General features: G+C 41.3%; 1 protein-coding gene across 1 annotated transcript in view; it reads right to left on the reverse strand.

The window, feature by feature from the left end:
* The window catches only part of INPP4B (inositol polyphosphate-4-phosphatase type II B), a 514,133-nt gene that overhangs the window by 347,204 nt on the left and 143,031 nt on the right, over window positions 1-23,898 (reverse strand). The window lies entirely within an intron of this gene.

Below are 23,898 nucleotides of genomic sequence, written 5' to 3' on the forward strand. Positions count from 1 at the left end.
ATACATTCATCTCTGTATGTGCATCCTGCCTCATCAGGGAAGAACCTAATGGAGCAGCACCTACTGTAGGACAGATACGTCATTATAATGGTCATTCCTACTAAGACACATACTACTAACAGTGGGGGTGGTGAAAGCCTCAGAGAATTTTTTCACTGGCTGTGCTGAAATTGCAGGTGTAAGAAGGCCAGAGGGAGGGAGAAGATCTCCCTGTTGTGCACAAGTGGAGGGTCTCTGTGGTAAGTGTCTGTACGCCTGCATTTTTCTGGCCACTATTCTGTGTGGTGCCCAGAGCGAAAGACAGGGTGGAAAACGGTACCATACAGTTCCTCTTCACCCCACCTCAAGCACAAACTTCTACTCACTCTTGTCAGTGCTTGAGAAAAAGCTTTGTTAGACTATGTGGCTCCAGGGTCCAATTCATCAATATCCCAAGGGACATCCGAGCAAAAGTCTACTTTAGAGCAGTGCTTCGTAACTTGTGTGCCTAGACCAACATGCCCTTCCGAGCTCCCCAGAGACCCGGCCATCTTTTTGGATTTAACATCCCCTGGATGTATGGCTGGACACCTCTGCACAGACAGGGATCCTAGGAGGGCAGGTTTTTCTATTCTATGGCACATGAGTGGCCTGGGTGGATTTAAACAGTTGCTCCCTCCTACCTGCAATTTATTTAGTGTCTGTAACTCTACTAAATTGTAAAGTTCTTGAATGCAGGGCTAGTGTCTATTAACCCTATTGTATTGTAGTCTCCCAAGTACTTAGTACAGTTCATCAACCGCCATGCCCCTTCTACTTTACCTTGCTGCTTTCCTACTATAATTAAGCCTACATACTTCACTCATCTAATCCCAACCTACTCACAGTATCTCCATCTCATCTATCTCACTGCCAACCTCTCCCCCAAGTCCTTCCTCTGGCCTGGAATGCCCTCCCTCTTCCTATTCATTCATTCAATCGTATTTATTTAGCTTACTGTGTGCAGAGCACTGTACTAAGTGATTGGGAAGTACAAGTCGGCCACATATAGAGACGGTCCCTACCCAACAGTGGGCTCACAGTCTAGAAGGAGGAGACAGACAACAAAACAAAACATGTAGACAGGTGGTTCCTATCCAACAGACGATCACTATCCCCACTTTCAAAGCCTTATTGAAGGCACATACCCCTCCAAGAGGCCTTCCCTGACTAGGCCCTCATTTCCTTTTCTCCCATTCCCTTCCACATCACTCTTGCACTTAGAGTTGCACCCTTTTAGTCACCCTCCCTCAATCCTACAGGACTTACGTAAATATTCATAATTAATGTATTTATATTAATGTCTGTCTTCCCCTCTAGACTGTAAGCTCATTCTGGGCAGGGAACATATCTGCCAACTCTGCTATATTGTAATCTCCCGAGAGTGACTGATTGATTGATACAATGCTCTTAAGCATTATATACTCCTTAAGCACTTTGATACTCACTCCAGCCCCACAGCACTTATGTACATATACTTATACTCTATTTCATCTATCTGTAATTTATTTTAATGTCTGTTTCCCCCTGCAGACTTTCAGCTCCCTGTGGGCAGGGATCATAACTACCAACTTTACTGTATTGCACTTTCCCAAGTGCTAAGTACAGCGCTTGATTGATTGCCAAGAGTAAGCACGAATTAAATAAGATGAATTATTTGGCACTTGTATGAGATAGAGGGAGTGTCCTAGCTAGGTTTTCCATTTCCCTGTCCCTACCTTAAAGATGTCCAGAACAGTCCCCAATCTTCATGGCCTGGATTCTGTGGTAATGGCACTTATCCAGCATATGCAGAGATATTTGAATCTGGGGCTTCTGAGTCATTCTACATAGGGCACTAATGATCTTCACATTTAAAAATAGGTATTGCTTATGTACAACATGAACGATTTTTTCCAGGTGAAAAACTGAACTCCTAAATACATATCTTTATGACGACAGTACAGTCTCCCTTCACCTGCATTTTTAATTTAATAATATACAGCTGAGGGAGTCTAATGGATATTGGACTCTACAGAATACATTTACACTTTCTCTCAGTTTTCTGTGGCCTTCCACTGATTTCTCAATAGCTTGCTATGAGTTGACTTACATTAAAATAGAATTCTGCTTCATGCTCCCAATGTAATTATTCTCTTAACCTTTCCCCACATAATTTCATTTTTTTCAGTAATGGAATCAGCTTCAAGGTAACTGTTGCCTGTGATTCTTATTCAGAATTCAGATCAACATTTTTGGGGGAGAGTCACAGTAAATTATTATTATTTGCAAGAAATACCCCCTCCCCCCCAACCGGATGGTATGCGCCTCAAGGGTCGAACAGGGGATGAATAAGATGGGGGCAAGTGTTGATGAGGAGGGATGAGGGGAGAAGGTCCTAGGCACCACATGAATCTATTAAAAGACTAGAAAAGAATAGAAGGGGTGGGTGCAGGGAAGGAGAGAGGGAAAGCCAACAGCTAGAAATTATGGAGAGCAGAGGGTTAAGATTAGGTAGTAAAGCACTACAGGAAAGGGATCTTCAATTTTCAAGTGAAATTTGCTGCATTAATGGAAAATTGAATAGCTAAGACTCCGCTCTTCAATTAAACCCTGAAATGACTCACAAAACCAACCCCAATTCCATGTTGTTTTCAAGGCAGCAATATCTCATCAGACTAGTTAGCCATAGACAGATGGATTTGTCAACCGTATCCAGTACTTCAGTAGCTGCTATCAACAATTAGTCCTAATTCCAAATCGACAACAGTGAGAATCAGTACTTACCCTTGCACTAGGGCCTAACTAGATCTATATGTATGCAACATGAAAATATCAACTTTATCCCACAGCTGAATACACTTCCCACAGTTCAGTGCTAAGGAATGGAAACAAATGTACATCCAAATAGATTAACTCAAAAGATAACCCATTTTTTAACTATTATCGTGAATGTTCCTAGACTTCTGGCAGACTCCTAGGTTTTATTCATCTAATTCCTGATTCTTTAGGAATGATGCGCAAATTCTTATTTCAAAAGCAGTGAATCAGTGCCATCTGTGGTCCTTTCCTAATGCTGTGATGTGCCGCATCTTTTCAGACACCAGATAGAAAGACTCAGGGTTCTGGGGAACACACAAAGCAAATGGCCTATGCAGTTACCAAATGCCTCAGCTTTGCTTTAATGGTTAATCACTCACTAGAATCATTTATGTAAGTGGCCTTATGCACTTTTCCACAATGAACATTACTTCAACATCTAACATATTAGTCACTCAGTGCTTAATTGGTCAAATCCACACGACATAGAAGGCAGCCAACAATCTGGAATATAATGAAAAGAGAAACACAAAAACGCTCACTGTAAATGCTGTGGTGCCATAGAAATCCTGTACTAGTTCTGATGAAATTCTCTTTACCATCTTCTTTAGACAACATTAATCAATTCTTACAAATATCAAAGGAATTCATGTGGCCTTGAGCGTAAGCATGAGATACACAGCAAAAAGAAAAACACACATTTTTATACATCTTGGGTAGTCTAGTCCATGGTTGGACAAAATAACATCCCTCAGAAGGCATCTAAACAGCATGCTGCTTTTAAAATAAACCACAGCAATTCATTTTTCATGTCCAATAGCCTGGGATCAATGCCCCATGATTGTGGGTCTGGTGGCCGTGAGAAAAGCAAGACCAAATTGGCCTCAAACTAATCCAGAGATTGCTCCAGGTTCTGGAAACTGGCAGCATGGAAGGTCCCTTGCAGGGCAAAGCTAGCAGTAGTATCAGTACCAACAGCTGCATTTATTGAGCATCCATTTGGCGTGATGCATTACACTAGGCTCTTGGGAAGTACAGAATAACAGAGTGACACATTCCCAGCCCTCAAGGAGCTTACGCTGTACCCAGGGAGGCAAGGAAAAATATTTACAACTCAAAAGGTCAAACATATATGGCAGATATGTACACGAGGGCCGAGGAAGGTGTAAATACATTCATAAGTGCAAGAGTTGGTAGTTGATTGCCTGAATCCTATTTGACAGTGATCTAGAGATCCTAATGAATCCCTGGAAATGAGTTTCTGACAAGCATACTTCTAGGATGGTATCTAGGTAGCGCTCCCAATCTGTCCTCATTTAAAGAGGGGCCTGAAGTCCGGAGGTGCAGCTTGGAGATGTCCACTGCCTTGAAAGGTTACCTGGCCCCACTTCCTATTGTACGGCTCTGACTTCATCCATATATGTTGATTGCATCCCAATTTTCTTCCTGACCTCTAATCTGGCTTCTGTCCTCTTCACTCCTTGAAAGCTGCCCTTTCAAAGGTCACCAATAACCTCCTTCTTGCTAAATTCAATGACCTCCACTCCATCCTAATCCTCCTTGACCTCTCAACTGTCTTCAACACCGTGGACCACCCCCTTCTTCTGGAAATAATATCTAACTTGGGCTTCAGTGACAGTGTCTTTTCCTGGTTCTCCTACCTTTCTGGCTGCTGCTTCTCAGTCTCCTTTAGAGGCTCCTCCTCTGCCCCCAACCCTCTAACTGTGGGAGTCCCTCAAAGTTCAGTTCTGGGTCCCCTTCAGTTCTCCTCATCTACACCCACTCCTTGGAGAGCTCATTCATTCCCAAGGCTTCAACTACCATCTCTATGCAGATGATTCACAAATCTACCTCTCCAGCTCCAGTCTCTCCTCTGCTGACTCACATTTCCTCCGACCTTCAGGACATCTCTACTTGGATGTTCCGCAGACACCTAAAACTTAAAAATGTCCAAGACAGAACTCATCCTCCCATGCAAACCCTGTCCTCCCCCGTGATTTTCCCATCACTCTAGGCAGTACCACCATCCTCCCTGTATTACAAGCCATAACCTTGGCATTACCCTTAACTCATCACTCTCATTCTACCTATATATTCAATCTGTCACCAAATCCTGTCAGTTCAAATGTCACAATATCGCTAAAATCCACCCTTGCCTGTCTATCCAAAGAGCTACTATGCTGACCAAAGCACATATATAACAGCTTCACTACTGCATCAGCTTCCTGCTGACCTCCCTGCCTCCTGTCTCTCATTCTTCACTGCTGCCGGATCATTTTTCTAAAAAAAGATCAGTCCATGTTTCCTCACTTCTCAAGAACCTCCAGTGTTTGCCCATCCATCTCCCAATCAAACATACTCTTTACCACCAGATTTAAAGCCTTTCCTCTTCCTATTTTACCTCACTGATTTCCTATTATATAACCCAGCCTTGCTCACTTAGCTCCTCTAACCCCAACCTCCTCAGTGTACCTTGATCACATCTATTTCACCACCAACCTTTTGCCCACATCTTTCCTCTGGCCTGGAATCCCCTTCCTCTTCATATCCAGCAGAACACCACTCTGCTCACCTTCAAAGTCTTATTAAAATCCTACCTCATCCAAAAAGGTCTTCCCTGACTAATCCCTTATTTCCCTCTCTATTCCATTTGTCCTTGTCCTTCGATTTGTATACTTTAAGCACTTAATACAACCCACCCTCATTCATACACAGAACTTACATACATATCTATAATTTATTTAATGTCTGCCTCCCCATCTTGACTGTAAGTTCCTTGGGGGAGAGGGGAGCAGGTAACATGTCTCCCCGCTCTGTTTTATTGTACTCTCTCATGCCCTTAGTATAGTGCTCTGCACACAGTAAGCACTCAAATTCCATTCATTTATTGATTCCAACTGTTTCAGAACATCCTGAAGGTGGCATGACCTTCAGTGCCCTTTAAAAAGTTACTAACAGAGGGCAATCAGATTGCTCTTCTTTTTTTTTTATCACGCAAGAGGTAGCTAAAGAGCACATTCATAATGATCACTTTTTATATGTACAGCTATGGCTAAAAAGACTGCCTAAGAACTGCAACAATCTTTTCCATACTGCTCACAGGGAAAGCTCATTCATTGGTTTGCAGTAGTAGTTATGAATTGGAAGACATGGTTCCACTTGCAACTTTACTTTCTCAACACCTTCGCTCTATAACAGTCCTGATTGCTGCATGCCAGGTTGACCTGTCTGCTGTTGTTTCTCCATGTTCCACGGCCATACAACATTGCCTGAAGTTTGAGCTTAAATTTCAGTCGACAATTTACAGCCACTCCACTTCAGTTCACCGTACAACAGCTGCCTGAGTAACTACCTTTCATTCATCTGTCTTTCATGTCCATCCTAGCCTAATTTTTTCACATCAAGAATTGCTTTAATACTGGTGGGCTAGCTGTGTTTCAGGCTTCTTTGGTGATCCCATCCTGCCATTTAGTGTTAAATGCTGCTCAAAGGTCAGTTGATTCTCAATCCTGATTTCATCATACCCAATATTCTGGTAAGTTATCCTGGGCCATTTTAGGAAAAAAACAGCCCAAATATGAAGACTGTTCATGCTAAACTGGTATTTGACAGCCTGAACTATTCTAGAGGTCTGTGAGGTGATGTCAGTCACAATACATCTCTGCACACAGTAAGCATTTAATAAATGCCCTTAACAATACTAAATTCTGACTAGACCTTACTGGCCTATTAGTTTGTGTGTGCTAATTAGGTAAAAACATTTAGCTAAAAGTCTCAGGTGGGTCACACTCAGCCCATGGCTGCAGAGTAGACGCTCTACCTTAAATTTTTGGACTTCTACACCCGAGCTGGAGCATACTCACTTCAGGCTCTTGGCAAACTGAGGCTTGTAATGTGGATAGCCCAGACTGCCGGGGGACTTTAACTCCTTTTTAACTCCCCCCATTCTCCTTATTTTACACCCACTGAGAGATGTCCAGATTTACTAAGGACATTATTAATGTATTAATTAAGGACTTACTCTGTGCATAGCACTGTGTTTGGGAGAGTACAATATAACAATTAACTGACCCATTCCCTGCACTACTTGTTTACAGCTCTGTATTGGCAATAAAATGATCTCTCTGGGTATAGAATTTCTATAGTTCCAGCTGGTGCAGAATCTAGCCTTAGCCTCATTCAGGCTTCTTAAAGTTCTCAATTATGGTGCTAACTCTAGGGAGTGGTTCATAATCACTTGCATATCTTCTTCCCTATGTGATTCGAGAGCCCAGTCTTCCGCCCTCAGCAGATCCTGAATGACTGGTCTTGAGCACTTGGGACGTTTATTGCCCATTTAGTTAAAAGAGCTTAAAGAGGATATTCTAATTTCAAATTCAGGCTCCACTGCTGCATTCTCAAGCATTACAATATAAAAAATCAAGAAAAAGATGTATAGTAAATAAAATGGATTTATGCAACTCTGCTTCACCCCAAAGACTACAGGAATGGGTGGGATGAGGAACCACGGAGGCAATTATGCATCATATCTCAGGGGGAAGGCTTTGTAAACTAAAGGCTGATCCGACTTCTCAAAGAGATTCATCAATGTCACCTACAAGTCATATTCCACATGACATAATGACAGGATCACAAATAATGAGGGGTTGGAACTCAATCAGTTCTCCAGCATTGAGACAAAGCTCGGACCACTACAGTTTCATGAGAGGGATTCATTCATTCATTCATTCAATCATATTTATTGAGCACTTACTGTGTGCAGAGCACTGTACTAAGCACTTGGGAAGTACAAGTTGGCAACATAGAGAGACGGTCCCTACCCAACAACAGGCTCACAGTATAGAAGCGGGGATGTGTAAGGAGGATGGGTGAGAGCAACTGCTCTAGGACAAACTGTAATAGGGCCCATGAAAAACAGGGAGGGCAAACCCAACATGTTACCAAATGAAGCATAGAGTCTCTCTCAAATAACATAGTACAGCTGCATACAATTGCTGCAGGCCAACTGCAAGAGAAAGACCAGTCTGCCATGTGGCAATGAAATTGCCACATGTGGCAGTCTGCCCATGTGGTTGCTCTCCTTATGTGAAGACTCTGGGAAAAGGGGAGACCAGCAAGTCAGTGGCAAACATTTGCACAGTGAAGGACAATCTTAATGTGACCCAAGTGCGGAATGGTGTGCCAGTTATACATAGGCCTTCTAAGTTACATTGCACATGTGGATCGGTTGAAGCGTCACCTTTTTACGTGTGTTTTTACAGCATGTTTTGGATAGAGTTTTGTTAAGGAATTGAGGAACAACAGGTGCCTGTCCGGGCAGAATTTGATGCAATTTCAGAATAAATCGTGCACATATCCAGATGTCATCAAAACGTGAATAATGAGTTATCCTCAATTTGGGGTTTCTCAAAAACATATTCCCCAACTTTATAGGATACCTAAGGGTGTGTATATGTATGCCTGCATTTATACAGTGCCATCCTTCCTATGTAAAGGTGACACCACCAATGGTAAGATCTTATTCACTCAACATTCAGTTGGATTTATTGAGCACTTACTTTGTGTAGAACACTGCATTAAGCACTTGGGAGAGTACAATACAACAATAAACAGATATATTCTCTGCCCACAACAAGCTTACAGTCTAGAGGGGGAGCCTCCTGAACAGGACTCCAGCTGGTGGACAGTGCTGCTCTGTGGCATGGAAAGACGGCAGATGTAGACAAGCGTGGTCTACAGAGATAATGGGAGAATGGGGCCTTCTCCAGCTCCAGAACACTGCTGCATATTAGCTCCATGCCACCACCGCTCACAAAGGACACTCTGGGCTGGGCTTCCCACTGTTCCTGACCATCCTGGGGCAACAGTTTCTTTGGGATGTATCAGTCTTAGGAAGAGCCAACCGCACATCAGTGTCCCTCCATAAAAACAATAGCACGATTCCAAAGCATTCTGACATCACACATCCATTCTGGGCCCCACACCATTATTGAGACAACACTGTGTTAGGGGGTTTAAAGTGCCTCTTTTCCTTAGATTCTGCTAGAGCTCTATGGGGCCAATTACTGTATGGTGAGAGAATCTAGATCTTGAAAATAATGAGACCAGCACCACCTCAATTTAATGATAAAGAATCTTCATAACTTTTTAAAGTTTAACTCATTAAGTTCCATCAAAGATCAAGGGAGGGGTAGCATCCTCAAATCTCTCAGACCAAAGCCTGTTAGTAGTTTTCATCACCTGTCTGCTCTGATTTGCATTTTAGCATACCCCAATAAATGGAAGAGGAATGGCGACATATGGAGAGGCACAGCCAATATAAGTTTGACAGAAAACATGCTAGAGATAACTTGTCATAATAATAATAATGATGGCATTTGTTAAGTGCTTACTATGTGCGAAGCAGTGTTCTAAGTGCTGGGGTAGATACAAGGTAATCAGGTTGTCCCAAGTGGGGCTCACTGTCTTAACTCCCATTTTACAGATGAGATAACTGTGGCACAGAGAAGTTAAGTGGATTGCCCAAGATGACACAGCAGACAAGCGGGAGAGGCTGGATTAGAACCCACGTCCTCTGTCTCCCAAAAGCATGATCTCACACATTGTGAAGAATGAAGTCATGAAATCAAAAGTGTAAAACGAAATATGAGCAAAAGCGAAATGGACATTTACACCTTCTGCTTCCCCAGGAACCAGCAAAGGAGGATCCGGCTGAAACACAACAGCAGGCAAATTCAAACCCATCCCAGGTTTGCTTGAGTCGCCAAGTCGACAAGTTCTCCAGAATCTCAGGCAATCTTCCATGATCTTAGTTTGTTAAACATTGGAAAAGGCTGGAGGGTTGGAAGAACTCAGAGTTTTATTTATACAGCCCATGGCTAATCCATGTAACTGCAGTGTATAGATAGATAGAGGTATGTATATATACACACACACATATACACACACACATATATATATATATACCTATCTATATCTAGATATAGATATATATATATATATATATTTTAACAGAACCTCTTTCACACTACCCCAGGTAGGGTCCTACCTGGCAGGCAGAAATAGCATAATGAAAACCACCTTCATCAAAATTCTTGCTGCCCATTTTCCTTCCCTATCATAAACTGCCTACCTGCTGTAACAACTCTTACAATCCCCTTAACTAAGGCAAAAGTAATTTATTTTTCACTACATTCTATTGAGATAAATTATTTCCTTCCCCCACACACAAAATGTCTAAGGAAAAACTATCAGATTTCATGCATGTCATCTCTGCTAAGATATTAAAAAGCAGTTCAGTTAATCTTTAAATAATCTCTGCTGTCTGTACTAAATTGACACTCTAAGCAACTACTTAAAATGCCTCTGAAATTTAATCCATGTGTATGGTATAGAATATTAAACAGCAAAATTGTACTGAATTATGTTTTCCTCTTTTGTGCTGAAAATTAATCTTGACTTCCAGGGCCACGGGATTTTTTTTTTTAACTCTTCTTCAGCTCCTGCTTAAGTATGAAGTTGATTTCCTCTGAAACAAAGAATATATTAAAACCCTAAAACTTCCTTACTGTGTCAATAATAACCAGATTACTCACCACACTGCTAAAATACCAAGACACTAAGATTAAATGCGATGTTACATATGCCATCTAAAACCTACTGAGTGTATTACAATCTTCTAGAAAATGTAAGCACTGTAAATCTCCCTTCTTCAAAACAAACAACATTTGACTGTATAATGAAGGGAAGATAGGAAAAGGGAAAATTATTCAGTCAAGACAAAAGGAAACACATACAACCAGAAGGGTTCCTTTCCCATTTGCTTTCTAGTAAAACTCTGGAAAAATAGCCACATCAGTGGTATCTATTGGTTTCATTAATGGAAGTTAGAAGTTCTTTTCTTTCAGCTTTGGAGTATTTGTAACATTTAGAGTACAATGTCTTTACACTTGCAAACTGAGATGAAATAATCTCACATTCAAGTACAATGATCTCAAATTAAATTTTGCATTTCAGTTAGCATTTTCAATCTTCCCATTGCTAATCAAAGACTAAAGACAGTGTCTCATGAAGTTTGGAAGGCCACTTTTGCTCTATCACTTCATTCTATTTTTCTTGTACTTATGCTACCATACCCTTCCTTCTCTAACCCTAAATTTTGAAGGGGCAAATTCTTCAATTTTCAAGTAAATTAAATTATGCATTCATTCATTCAATAGTATTTATTGACTGCTTACTGTATGCAGAGCACTGTACTAAGTGCTTGGAAAGTACAATTCGGCAACAAATAGAGATAACCCCTACCCAACAATGGGCTCATGGTTCAGCTGTGAACTGACAGCTTCCTTCCAACACTACTATTACTTTGATGAATAATGGACAAAAAATAAAACTTTGCTTTGGGGAGGAGTTTAAATCATTAAATACCAAACTATTCAAGAGTGCATATAAATTCATTCCTATAGGTTTTTTTTGCTTCCATATCAAGCAAACCTTTAGGATTTTGTCAGCACCTTGAGGTCAGGGAATAGGTCCGCCAAGTCTGTCATATTGTATTCTCTCAAGCTCTTAGTACAGTGCTCTGCACACAGTAAGTGCTCAGTAAAATTGATCTGTTGATCAGCATTCAAAAGAAAGACACAAGGTTACCAAGGCAACTGCCTGATCAGTCATGGCAAGCACAGCATTGCCAGTGTGTCAAGGTCACTTTGGCTGTAAATAGGTACTGCGAGAGGAAATACCACCCCCCCCCCCGCAAAAAAAAATTAAAACTTACATGTGCTTTATTTTTAATGGTATTTGTTAAGGGCTTACCATGTGTCAAGCACCGTTCTAAACACTGGGGCCTTGCCTTGTCTTAAGCTGTGGAGTCTAGACACAAGGTAATCAGGTTAGACAAAGTCCATATCCCACATAGGTTTCACAGTCTAAATATGCTGCATGCCAGCCTGCTTACTTGCTCGCTGCGCTTTGGACCACTGTGGGAACATGACTGGCTGGGAAGAGAGAGGACAGCTGGTGCTGCTAAAACTCCTAGCACTACAATCTACTTCTCCAAACAGACTTACGGTCCTGAAGTCTCATCCTGAGGCTCAACGATCATTCCATATGGACTTTTCCTAGGATAAGTTGCAGGTAGGGTCAGGACAAAAATCTCAAATTGTACCCTGAACCGGGAGACTTCTACCATTCTTTAATAATAGTGCCTGGCTCTCTGATGAATAGAACAAAAAACTGGCTGCCATAAAAATGATAATTGTGGTATTTGTTAAGCACTTACTATGCACCAAGCACTAGGCTAGATGCAAGACCATCAGGTCAGCCACAGTCCCTGTCCAACATGGGGCTCACAGTCTACATAGAAGGGAGAACAGGTATTTAATCCCTATTTTTTATATGAGGAAACAGGCACAGTGACTTGGCTCAAGGTAACAGCAGGCAAGTGGCAGAACCAAGATTAGATTACAGGTCCTCTGAGTCCCAGGCCATTGCTGGACATTATCCAAGACAAGAAAAATGTCACCTCTCTTTATGCTGGGCTCCTGGAATCTAAGCCATGACTTCACCTGGACCACCAGGGATGTAACGCTGGAAACTGTCAGCTGCTGGAGGCGGAATGCAGCTTGCTACAGTGTCCCTCTGGCAGCTCCACAGACATTCAGTCGGCTCTCCCCATTCTACCTTACCTCACTGACCGCCTACTACAACCCAACTCACATACTTCACTCTAATACCATCCTACTCGTTATGCCCCGATCTCATCTGCCTCACTGCTCAATTCCTTACCCCCATAATAATAATAATGGCATTTATTAAGTGCTTACTATGTGCAAAGCACTGTTCTAAGTGCTGAGGAGGTTATAAGGTGATCAGGCTGTCCCACACGGGGCTCACAGTCTTAATCTCCATTTTATAGATGAGGTAACTGAGGCACAGGGAAGTTAAGTGACTTGCCCATCTTCCCTCTGGCCTGGAATACCCTCTCCAAACCTGACAGTCGAACACTCTCCCCACCTTCAAAGCTCTCCTCACCTTCAAAGCTCTCCACAAATCACATCTCCTCCATGAGGCCTCCCCGATTAAGCCCCATTTCCCCTCCTCCCTCTCCTTTCTTGTCACCAATGCACTGAGAGATCTGTACCACTTGATATTCACCCCACCCCTTTAAACTGTAAATTCCTGGTGGGCAGAGATCACACACTTCCAATTCAATTGTATTGCACTATCCCAAGTGCTTAGTGCAGTGTCCTGCACACAGTAGGAGCTGATTAAATACCGTTTACCCAGTGATTAATGTCCTTCCAAAGGGGTTCAGAAACTGCATCGCCAGATCCAGGGAGGCCATTGGCTCTGGGTAGGAATTCTTCCTGTATATTTTGTACATGGGGAAGTTTGGGGTACAGGATAAAGGTGGAAGGAGCCCAACTCTTTGCTTCTTTGGGGACTGGGGAGAGGTTCAGGGAGGCATCCTGAACAGCTGCAATGTACTTACTATATGTGAAAACACGGTGCTAAGTGCTAGGGGAGATACAAGATAATTAGATTGGACAGAGACCCTGTTCCACATGGGACTCACAAACCAAGAGGCAGGAAAGGCCAGAGTATAAAGTAAAAACCACATTTGGGGAAATAACCCGCACTATTTCTCGTTGAACTTTAAATCGAGTAGTTAAATTCAGGCAACTCTCCCATTTACTAATGATTAGCTTCGCTGCCTGAATCGACAATTTGGCCAAAGTGAACTTCAAAGTCTGAGAAGTAAAACTTGCTATTCTAGCCTGTGAGCCCGCTGTTGGGTAGGGACCGTCTCTATATGTTGCCAACTTGTACTTCCCAAGCGCTTAGTACAGTGCTCTGCACACAGTAAGCACTCAATAAATACGATTGAATGAATGAATGAATCCTAAAAGGATAGTAATAATAATAATGATAAGCTAGGATAGATACCAGATAATCAGATCCCACATGGGATCAGTCTATTAGTCTACATAGGTGGGAGAACAGGTATTGAATGCCTATTTTGCAGATGAAGGAACTGAGGCATGGAGAAATGACTTTCGCAGGTCACCCAACAGACAAGTGGCAGGGGTTCTAATCCCAGGTCCCTGATTTATGTATGTACAGTGTATCTTGTGTTATTCTGTTATTTAAGCACTGGAGTTATTAGATAGATTTACTTTACCTCACCTTAAAACAATTGCACTCTTTCCTTCTAGCCTAGCAGGAGGAAAAAGATATGAAAAAATGAGGTATCTACAATTCGACTGAGAAGTCCCAAGTTTCAGTCAAGATGCAAGTATCTTTGCTTGACATACTTTAACAGTATCTTGTTCCAAAATAAACAAAATAGAAAAAACCTGAGCCCCTCTATTGGAGGGGCAGAACAAACCTACATTATAAGTAAATGTAACAAAGCCCCTTGGTTCTGACTAAGCTCTGGATCAAATTTCTGTGACCCAGTGAGGGACCCAGAGAAATAGCATCTTATCCTGCCATATGCTGTTCACCAGGTCCATGTTTTAAAAAAGAGAAAAAAAATCTCAAAAAAAATGTTTCTTCCATTCTGAAGAAAATATGGAATACGAGACATTGTTTCTGTATTAGCCATCAATAGCTGACATTCATTATTCAATCCAGAACACCAACTAAATAAAAGTTAATGAAATTTAACTTTCCTGCTTTTGGAGGAAAAATTAAATTATTAAGTAATGGTATCAACAGGTAAAAATAAAATGCCAATTCAAAATTCACCTAGATAATACACAAAAATAAGGTGTGATAGTCACAATTTTATTTTAGGAAATCTATTCTACTGGGAAGCATTCATCCCTTCAAAGAAACACACAGGAATTCAATCCTAGAGTTGTAGATGACAATCTGGGGAACGCCATCAACAGAAATCATTGCTGAAATAGATTGTTTAGAATGGAAATGCAAAGGACAGGACATTATAAAGTCAATTTGGAACATTTTCTGAGGCACCAATCTTTAAAACAAATCTCTAATGGTGACTGAATGATCTTTTTGGAACATGAGGTTAAAAGCGTTAATGCATAAAATTGCCATCTAATCGCTAAAAATAATTCTCTCAGGTGCCACCACCATTAATGGGAAGTTCCCAATGTATGGAACTGGGTTGCGGTCTTCAGAATAAATATGTTGAAATCACAAGGCAGTTGCGCTGCCGGAAAACTAGTTCCAGAAGGCTATTAGAAATATCATAGCAGATGTCAGGAAAATGGGTTTGCTAAAGGGCAAATATAAATTAAAAGGCTTGAAATTATCCAGAAATGAGAAGAGAATGAGATCAGTGATTCCATAGCCAGGTTTTCTGATGCACATTTTCCAAGATTGTTATTTTTTACTTTATTCAGTCTAGACAAAGACAAACTGGTATCGTGGGAAATCTTGGAGTTGGTGCTGCCCTTCTGGCAGGCTGGTCAGCTTTTCACCAGGGCTTAGTACAGTGCTTTGCACACAGGTGCTGTTCAGTAAATACTATTACCACTACTGTAAATGAGAGAATGCACTCAGACACTAGTCACTTCCAGCCTAAATATCAAATTCTTTCTTTCAATATGGAAAGAAATGCTGGAACTTTTGCTTTATTTCACCAGTAAGACATTAGCTCATCCTTTCATCCCTTCAGTCTTGAAGTTGTTTATTCAACTGGAGCATAGAAATTTTGTTCAAATGGTTGCAGAGGAAAAGGGGGCTCTTTTTCTGTTTTTCAAGTTCCACATCATTTTTGGTTCACTGCTTATTGTCAAATCACTTCAACAGCTCTTTGTGTGGGCAGTCTTTTGTACAGTATGCTATGCTTTTATTTCATCCTAAATCATGGCATTGCAAACTGTCATTTTATGGTCATTTAATCTTCAGCTGACTCTAGAACCAACTATAGCAGGCTCAAGGAGCCCTTACAAACTCACTGCCCAGATGACCCTGTGCCCAATGCCCAGTTGCAGCTTTTAAATAGGTATTCATTCATTCAATCATATTTATTGAGCACTTATTGAGTGCAAAGCACTGTAATAAGCGCTTGGGAGAGTACAATATAATAATAAACAGACACATTCCCTGCCCACAATGATTTTAGTCTTACAGGCAAGCTTACAGTCTAGAGTCGAGATGACCCCTCATGGCAGGTGACACGCATATGTGGTCAACACAAGAAAGCAAGCCCCCGGGGCTAATGGAAGGACCTGAAAAATTAAAGGCGGCAGATTTCCTCAACTTCAAAGCAAGACAAGGTGAGGCTAGCAGAGTCTGAGGTTTCCGTGGCACCGGGCAAATGGTGGCCTAGCATCACAGCAATGAACCCGATAAGGTTTACACCTAACCAAGAGATTCACTCCAATTGATTGCATGGGTTTCAGGACCATTACCTATCCCTAGTTCTCCTAGGTCTTTGTTGTTACAGAGGTTAAATATTCCTGGAGTAGCATCAACATTATATTTCCACATTCTCATTAACCCCATGATGGAACTATCACTGGCCTTTACACTCACCTTAGAAAGGAACAGATAGAATTCACTCAGACATCCAGACAATGTCCAGTTGTAGACAACAAGGAAAGAAACACAGGAGCTAAAGTTACTGTTTCCTGCAGATAGGCAGCCCTTCTCTGTGAGTAACAGAGAAAGAAACAATGTTTCTGTTGCAGGTACTACAACAGCCTGCTACTGTAACTAAAATCCCATCGCCTCCAAGAGGCCTTCTCTGACAAAGTCCTCATTTCCCCTACTTCACATTCCTCTGTGGTGCCTACGTACTCAGACCTGTTCTAGACCCCCTTCTAGACTGTGAGCCCATTGTTGGGTAGGGACCATCTCTATATGTTGCCAACTTGTACTTCCCAAGCGATTAGTACAGTGCTCTGCACACAGTAAGCACTCAATAAATAGGATTGAATGAATGAATACCTATAAGACCTTAAAATCCTTGATATTCACCCCATCCTCAGCACTACAGGATTATGTACCTATCCTCACACTCTGCCATTTCCCTGATCTGTAATTTATTTTAATGGCTGGCTCCCCTTCTAGGCTGTAAGCCAATTCGATTGTATTTTCCCAAGCACTTAGTACAGTGTTCTGCACACTGCGAGGGCTCGATAAATAACACTGATTGATTGATTATCCCCTGCTGAAACTTTGGCTAGCTCTGGGCTGCTGCCAACTCCCCAAAATACATGTTGTCACAACTGCCAAGACTAATTATCAGCTATTTTGCCTGTGCCAGACATTTTCTGGGGGTGGGGAGGGAATGTTGGATGATGAGGAAAATCAGTGCAGCTTCTGCACTGCCAGCAGCCACGGAAGAGCAGATGTACCCCACTTAGGCTGTCTTCTTTATTAACATTTTGTACCAGCGTCACACAAGGACATTTACTTATACATCAAAGACTTCAAGGGGCTCTAGAGCAAAATGCTAATTAATTTCCCTGTGCTATTGTGCATTCTATGGCCTAGTGGAAAGAGCCCCAGCCTGGGAGCCAGAGGACCTGGGTTCTAATCCTAGCTCTGTCAAACTGCTTGCTATGTGAACTTGGGTAAGGCAGTCACTTCATTTTTCTGTGCCTCAGTTCCCTCACCTGCAAAATGGGGATTTGATACCTATTCTCCCTCCTACTTATTCTGTGAGCTCCATGTGGGACCTGATTGTCTTACATCTACCCCAGCGGTTAGTACAGTGCCTGGCACGTAGTAAGTGCTTAACGAATACCACAGTTACTATCCCTCAAATGATGATGACAATAATGGTTTTTGTTAAGTGCTTACTATGTGCCAGGCATGGTTCAAAGTGCTGGGGTAGGCACAAGCTAATCGGGTTGGACACAGTCCCTGTCACAAATAGGGCTCACAGTCTTAAGCCCCATTTTACAGATGAAGGATCTGAGGCACAGAGAAGTGAGCTGCCCAAGGTCACACAGCAGACAAGTGATGGAGGAAGGATTAGATATGATTCCCAGATCCATACTCTATCTACTAGGCCACATCCCTCTCTCAAGACTGGAAGCTCATTGTGGACCAGGAATCTATCAGTTACATTGTTATATTGTACTCTCTCCGGCGTTTAATACAGTGCTCTGCATATAGTAAATGCTGAATAAATATGATTGATTGATTGTGATCCCCCTAGAAATGAGAAATGAACTCACTTCCTTTTTTTGTTGCCATTTAACCCAATTTCCTCCTCCCCCTACGTGTAAAATGTGCTCTTTTTGTTTGAACTGCATTAAAGCTAGCATTACCCAAATGTTCTAGTCTTTGCCGGAATACATGGTGATTTTTGGTCTTTTGCCCCAACTCCTAGAACTCTTACCCACGGGGCATCTCCTTATTCTAGTTTACAGATGTGATTCCTCCCAGATCAAATCAAAAGTAGTTTTAGCCAAAAAAAAGGGTAATCATCAAGTGCTTCTACTGCAGAACTGTAGTTTGTGAAAATCCTATTATTCACACACTGTTGAGTAAAACCTCTGCAGGCCTGACATTTCAGAGAGCTTCACAGTAAATGATTACAGAAAAGAGGCATTTTTTCCCCATTTTTATGCTTTAAAAAAAACAAAACAAAACATTGGCTTACAATTAAATTTCCTTTTTTGTCTCTGTGGAATAATCCACAAAGCTCTTTTTACCTACCTCAACTTTGGTCTGTCTTTACTAATTCTATGAGAGTGATTTCCAAATCTACATCTCCAGCCCAGATTTCACTCCTTCTCTGCAGTCACATATTTCTTTCTGCCTTTATGACATCTCTACTTGGATGTCCCACTAACATCTCAAACTTGACATGTCCAAAACAGAATTCCTCATATTCCCACCCAAAACTTGTCCTCCCTATAAACTTTCCCAACACTGTAGACAGCACCTCCATCCTTCCTGTCTCACAAGCCCATAACCAACTCATCTCTCCCATTCAACCCACATATTCAATCTGTCACATTAATCCAATAACTCATCCTATCCCATCTTAATTACAGCTTCAGTCTCCTTGCTGACCTCACTGCCTCCTGTCTCTCTCCCTTCCAGTCCATACTTCTCTGCTTCCCAAGGCATTTTTCTAAAAAGAAACCATTCATTCCATGTTTCCCCATGCCTCGAGAACTTCTAGTGGTTGCCCATCCACCTCTGCAGCAAACAGAAACTCTTTACCATAGGCTTTAAAGCACTCAATCACCTTGCCCCCTCGATTTCCTATCCCACACACTTCACTCCTCCAATGCTTACCAACTAACAGTACCTCAATCTCAACTATCTCACCATCACCCCTCACCCACATCCTGCCTCTGGCCTGGAATGTGCTCCCTTTTCATATCCAACAGACAATCACTCTCCCCACCTTCAAAGCCTTACAAAAAGCACATTTCCAAGAGTCCTTCCCCAACTAAGACTTCACTGACACTCCTCCCACTCTCTTGCACTTGGATTTGCACTCTTTATTCACTCCTTCCTCAGCCCCAAAGTACTTATGCGCCTATCCATAATTGATGTATTTATATTAACATTTGTCTCCCCATCTAGACTGTAAGCTCACTGTGGGCAGGAAACGTTGTCTACCAACGCTGTTGCATTCTACTCTCCAAAGCAGTTAGTACGGTGCTCTGCATGAAATACAATGTAATGACCACTTAGGTAGTTGACAGGCCAATGAGGTCCAGGAGAGGAGGCAAGTTAGTTCATCCTAATCATTTAAGGGCCAATCTGGCTCAAGTGGAGGGGGTCTGAAGCCATAGGGCACAAAAACTGGCAACTTGAATCACCTGCTGCAAATAGATTGTCTCAAAATGTCACAGGCAGTAAGACCAGGAAACCAGCAACTGATGCCTGCAACGGTTTAAGGCAACCCTATCATCTGGGAGCACCACAGAAAAAAAGGACAAAGGCCAGAAGAGTTGTATGTATCTTGCAATCTACAATTTTTGAATTTTATTGCTAAACGTGCACCTTGAAGCAAATAGCATCTGCATAAGTGAAATAAGGAGATGCACAGTTTACATAGGACAATGTGATCAACTTTTCTTCAGTAGAGAAGAAAATAAGCACTCAAATATGTGTATGTAGCTATAATTCTATTTATTCTGATGGTATTGATGCCTGTCTACTTGTTTTGTTGTCTGTCTCCCCCTTCTAGACTGTGAACCCGTTGTTGGGTAAGGACCGACTCTGTTGCCGATTTGTACTTCCCAAGTGCTTAGTACAGTGCTCTGCACACAGTAAGTGCTCAATAAATATGACTGAATGAATGAAAAAAATTGAGCCTGTTTTGGGGTCTTTGGGTTATCATGAAGAAGACTGCAACATCAAAACTGTGATATTTATTCAAGAGAAGCGATACTCATCCTGTGCATTAGAAAATCAATAAGCTGAATTAGCCAAAGCATACCAAGTCCAGTACAACAACTGGCAGAGTGGGAAAACAAAAACAAAAACAAAAAAACCCTCAAGGATTTCAAGAGGAACAGAAGGAGTACTTTAAAATAGGTCGATATAAACAGTGCCATATGGGGACTCTGACATTGGAAAATATGGAAAAATTAGCAAAAGAAGCCCCCAAACTGATCAGTACCTTTAACAAAGACCTCTATCTTTACCTCATATACACAATATCCAAAAAAACCCATCTTGACATCAGCAGACCTAGAAATGCCCTGGAGATGATACCCAGAAACAGACTGATTGGGTGAGAAAAGAACCTTCGCTAGTGTTTCAATAGAGGTGAGAGTATTATTCTAAATCAGATGAGACTCACAGTCCCATGAAAGGAATTCAACACTGTCACTTCTCAAGATGATCAAATTTTAAAAACTCTAAAACAATAGGCACTGCATGTAATGGTCTTTCAATGTCACTCCACCAAGGACATCGATAATAATTATGATATATCCCTTACCCTAACAACCGCAACAGATAGAGCAAAAGTGAAAACAGTGCCAAGAAATGAAGGATTAAGGAAAAGATGCTGACAATAATGGTGAAGGCTATGCATAAAAGACAAAAGAAAAAATATAACCCAGAGTACCAGATGCCTCACCAGCACAGTTGGAGATTAATTAAAAAGAGACTGTAAAGAATTCAAAAGAAAAAAGTTGAGCATAGCCATAGAAATGAAGGAGAAATTGGAGTCAAAAAAGATATAGAGCTATAATAGAATGTCACAGAGAATAAAACCAGAATCTATCCTAGGAGTAATTTAGGAAAAAATTGAATACAACTTTCTTGATGTGAAAAAAGGAAAATGCTGATGCAGTGGTTATGTATGAATGGAATATTTCAAACAAAAGGTATATCACTATTTAAGACACAAACACAATTGATCAACACTTGCATCATGCTCAAGTACATTCCAACAGCAAGCAAAAGAACAAGGTAAAACTGTTGATGAAGAAAGAAGACTGAAGATCTTTAGAACTGCCATTCAGTAATTCCTTTCTCGCGAATACATATTTTCATCCAAACCATGTAAATATCAAGAATGACCTTAAACTGCACTCCAGCAAACAACAAGCCAAATTCCACTCCTAATGCTCAGTATTGACCACATCCATTCCTTCCACCAACCAAAAACAAATGTCAGGAACACCAAATTCAGTTTGCTTGGCATTCTTCAAAAAGTTCAACTCTGAAAATCAATGCTGTGCTCAATACATCCACAAAAAGGGAATTAATTTGACATACAGTGATGTCTTGAATTGCACACGGATATCGTAAAGCTGAGCAGGGCGGTACAAAATCTGTTTATCATCATATTGGAGTCACTATTGAAAAGGCACTTAGGACAAAACTTAGCATTGGTAATGAGCAGCTGACATACGTCCCCTTTGAAGATGACTGCATTGTTAGATTTGAAAATAATACGTAAGAATTGAAAGAGAAAATATGTTAATTGCATATGTGTTAACACAATGTATTTGTAAGTTACATTAGTGTCTGTCTCCCCTGCTAGACAGCAAGATCCTCAAGGGCAAGGATTGTATATTCTAACCAGTCCCTGCGGAGCAAGGACTGTGTCCTATTTGCTTATTCTGTACTTACTCCATCTCTTAGTGCAATATGCATGACACAAAAAAGGACTTAACAAATATAATAAGTTCTCTGCCCACTGTAGGTGCTCAATAGATACGAGTGATTGATTAATAGAGGTTCATCTCTCAAAAAACAAGTGAATGCACAATAGATATTGCCCAGAGGGATCCAATCACAATAAATGTTCAAGTGGAAAGTCCTATGATGTCAGAATCAAGAGGAATAAAGCTACAGAGATAGGTTTCAAGGAATCTGAACATCATTTTGGATGATGCATTTACCATAAAGAAGAAAAGACAACTTTTCAGTGCCATCCTTTGGTCACCAGTGATACAAGAATCAGAATGTTGGTCGGTGCGGGTGCCAAGAAGGTATCCATCCTTAAGGAAGATTGCAGTGGCAGCAGCAGGAATGGTGGCACTCATAAGGGAGAATCCTAAAGGGTGGAGTAGGGAGGCATCTTGAGGTAACAATCAGATGGGGTTTTTACGCCTCATTTTTTTCTTGAAGGGGGGGGGGGATGGAGTTGAAGGGATCATATTAAGAAGAGTGGCTGATAAAGGATGCCCCCTTTTAAATCATTATAGGAGACCAATGGTAAGGTTGTAAAATTTGCACTAGAGAAGCTGAGACTATCCTTGCTCTGATATTTTCCTTCAGTAAGATCTGTTTCTGTTCCCTGAGGGCAGCTCATAATCTGTAACATCTAAGCAAAGGCCTCTCTGAGTTTTCTATTCTAATATGTGTATTTTTATGGTAAATTTTAAAAAGGTTAACTATATCCCTGATCGAGATTACTCTTAGTGGGCATATTAAGCCAATATGCCAGAAAGATGTTTTTGACAGCTTAAAATGGTTAATCAATCCATCATTTATTGAGCACTTACTGTGTGCAGAGACTGTACTAAGGACTTGTGAGTGGGTAGACACAATCGGAAAGCCCATATTGCCCTCCAGGACAAGTGTACCCATTTCTTGATGGAATATTCTGCCCCAAAGAGGGAGTGAGTACCCAGAAAACATATCCAAAAACCTTAACCATAGTCTTCCAGAAACTAATACAGAGAGGATCAGATTTAGGTACTCGGCTAGACCCCAGCAGAACAGGAATTAAGGTGCTGGGTTTGGGACTGGCCCCCGAACTCTGGTGTACCCCTGAAGTGGGATGCTTTCTTGCTTTGTCAAATTTGTTTCTAAGGGATTTTCCTGCAGAAAAACCTACCAGGGAAAGCATGGATAAGCAACTGGAGCTTTACAAAGAAACCCATGGCAAGCAGCACTCTCCCCAAAGTTACCTCATAAGTGGAGGTGAGCAAGCATAATTGGCCATTCTTAGTTGACAAACTTTCCCAGTCTCAGTCATTTGAATGTTCCCTCAACTCACATTTGGCACTGCAGGTTAATTCTACTAGGGGTTGGCCTCCAGAGTCTAATCATTTTTGTTCTAAATTATGCTGTTTCAAATTTCCTAGGCATGGGAAGTTGTGATTCTAAAGACTAATTTATTTCTTAAAATAATGTAATCAAAAGTGTCCTCAAACTCTTCAACAAGACAGATATTCTTTTGTGGGGAAGCCACATCCCAAAGCCTCTAGTGCACCATGGGGACAGACCTTCCACTAATAGGGTCCGCCTGGGCTTGGAACAGAAACAACCTCAGAGTCCCATTGCAGCTTTCAGCAGCTGCTACAATCCGATACTTGCAACACAATCGTCTGCTCCTGTGGCATTTGGGACCCTGCAGAAAAACCACTTAACTCCGATTTCTGGGGGATGTCACTGTAAATCCAGAAAACCATCTGCCTCACAGTTAGTTGATCAGATTTAAGCTTTCACTTTGGTGTAAAGTGATGGGAGCCTGCAATATGCTCTCAGTTTCACCTGTTTTTCTTCAGTAAATAATTACCATATTAGCATTATGAATTGCAAAAACATTTGCATAAAACAACAATTAACTTTAGTAGAATATGCATGTTAAAGCTCAACTCAGTAATTATATGGTTTCACAATGTTGCAGTGGATAAGGCCTTAATCATGATATTAAAAAAG

This window comes from Tachyglossus aculeatus, chromosome 12 (assembly GCF_015852505.1).
Source record: "Tachyglossus aculeatus isolate mTacAcu1 chromosome 12, mTacAcu1.pri, whole genome shotgun sequence".
Taxonomy (NCBI): Eukaryota; Metazoa; Chordata; class Mammalia; order Monotremata; family Tachyglossidae; genus Tachyglossus; species Tachyglossus aculeatus.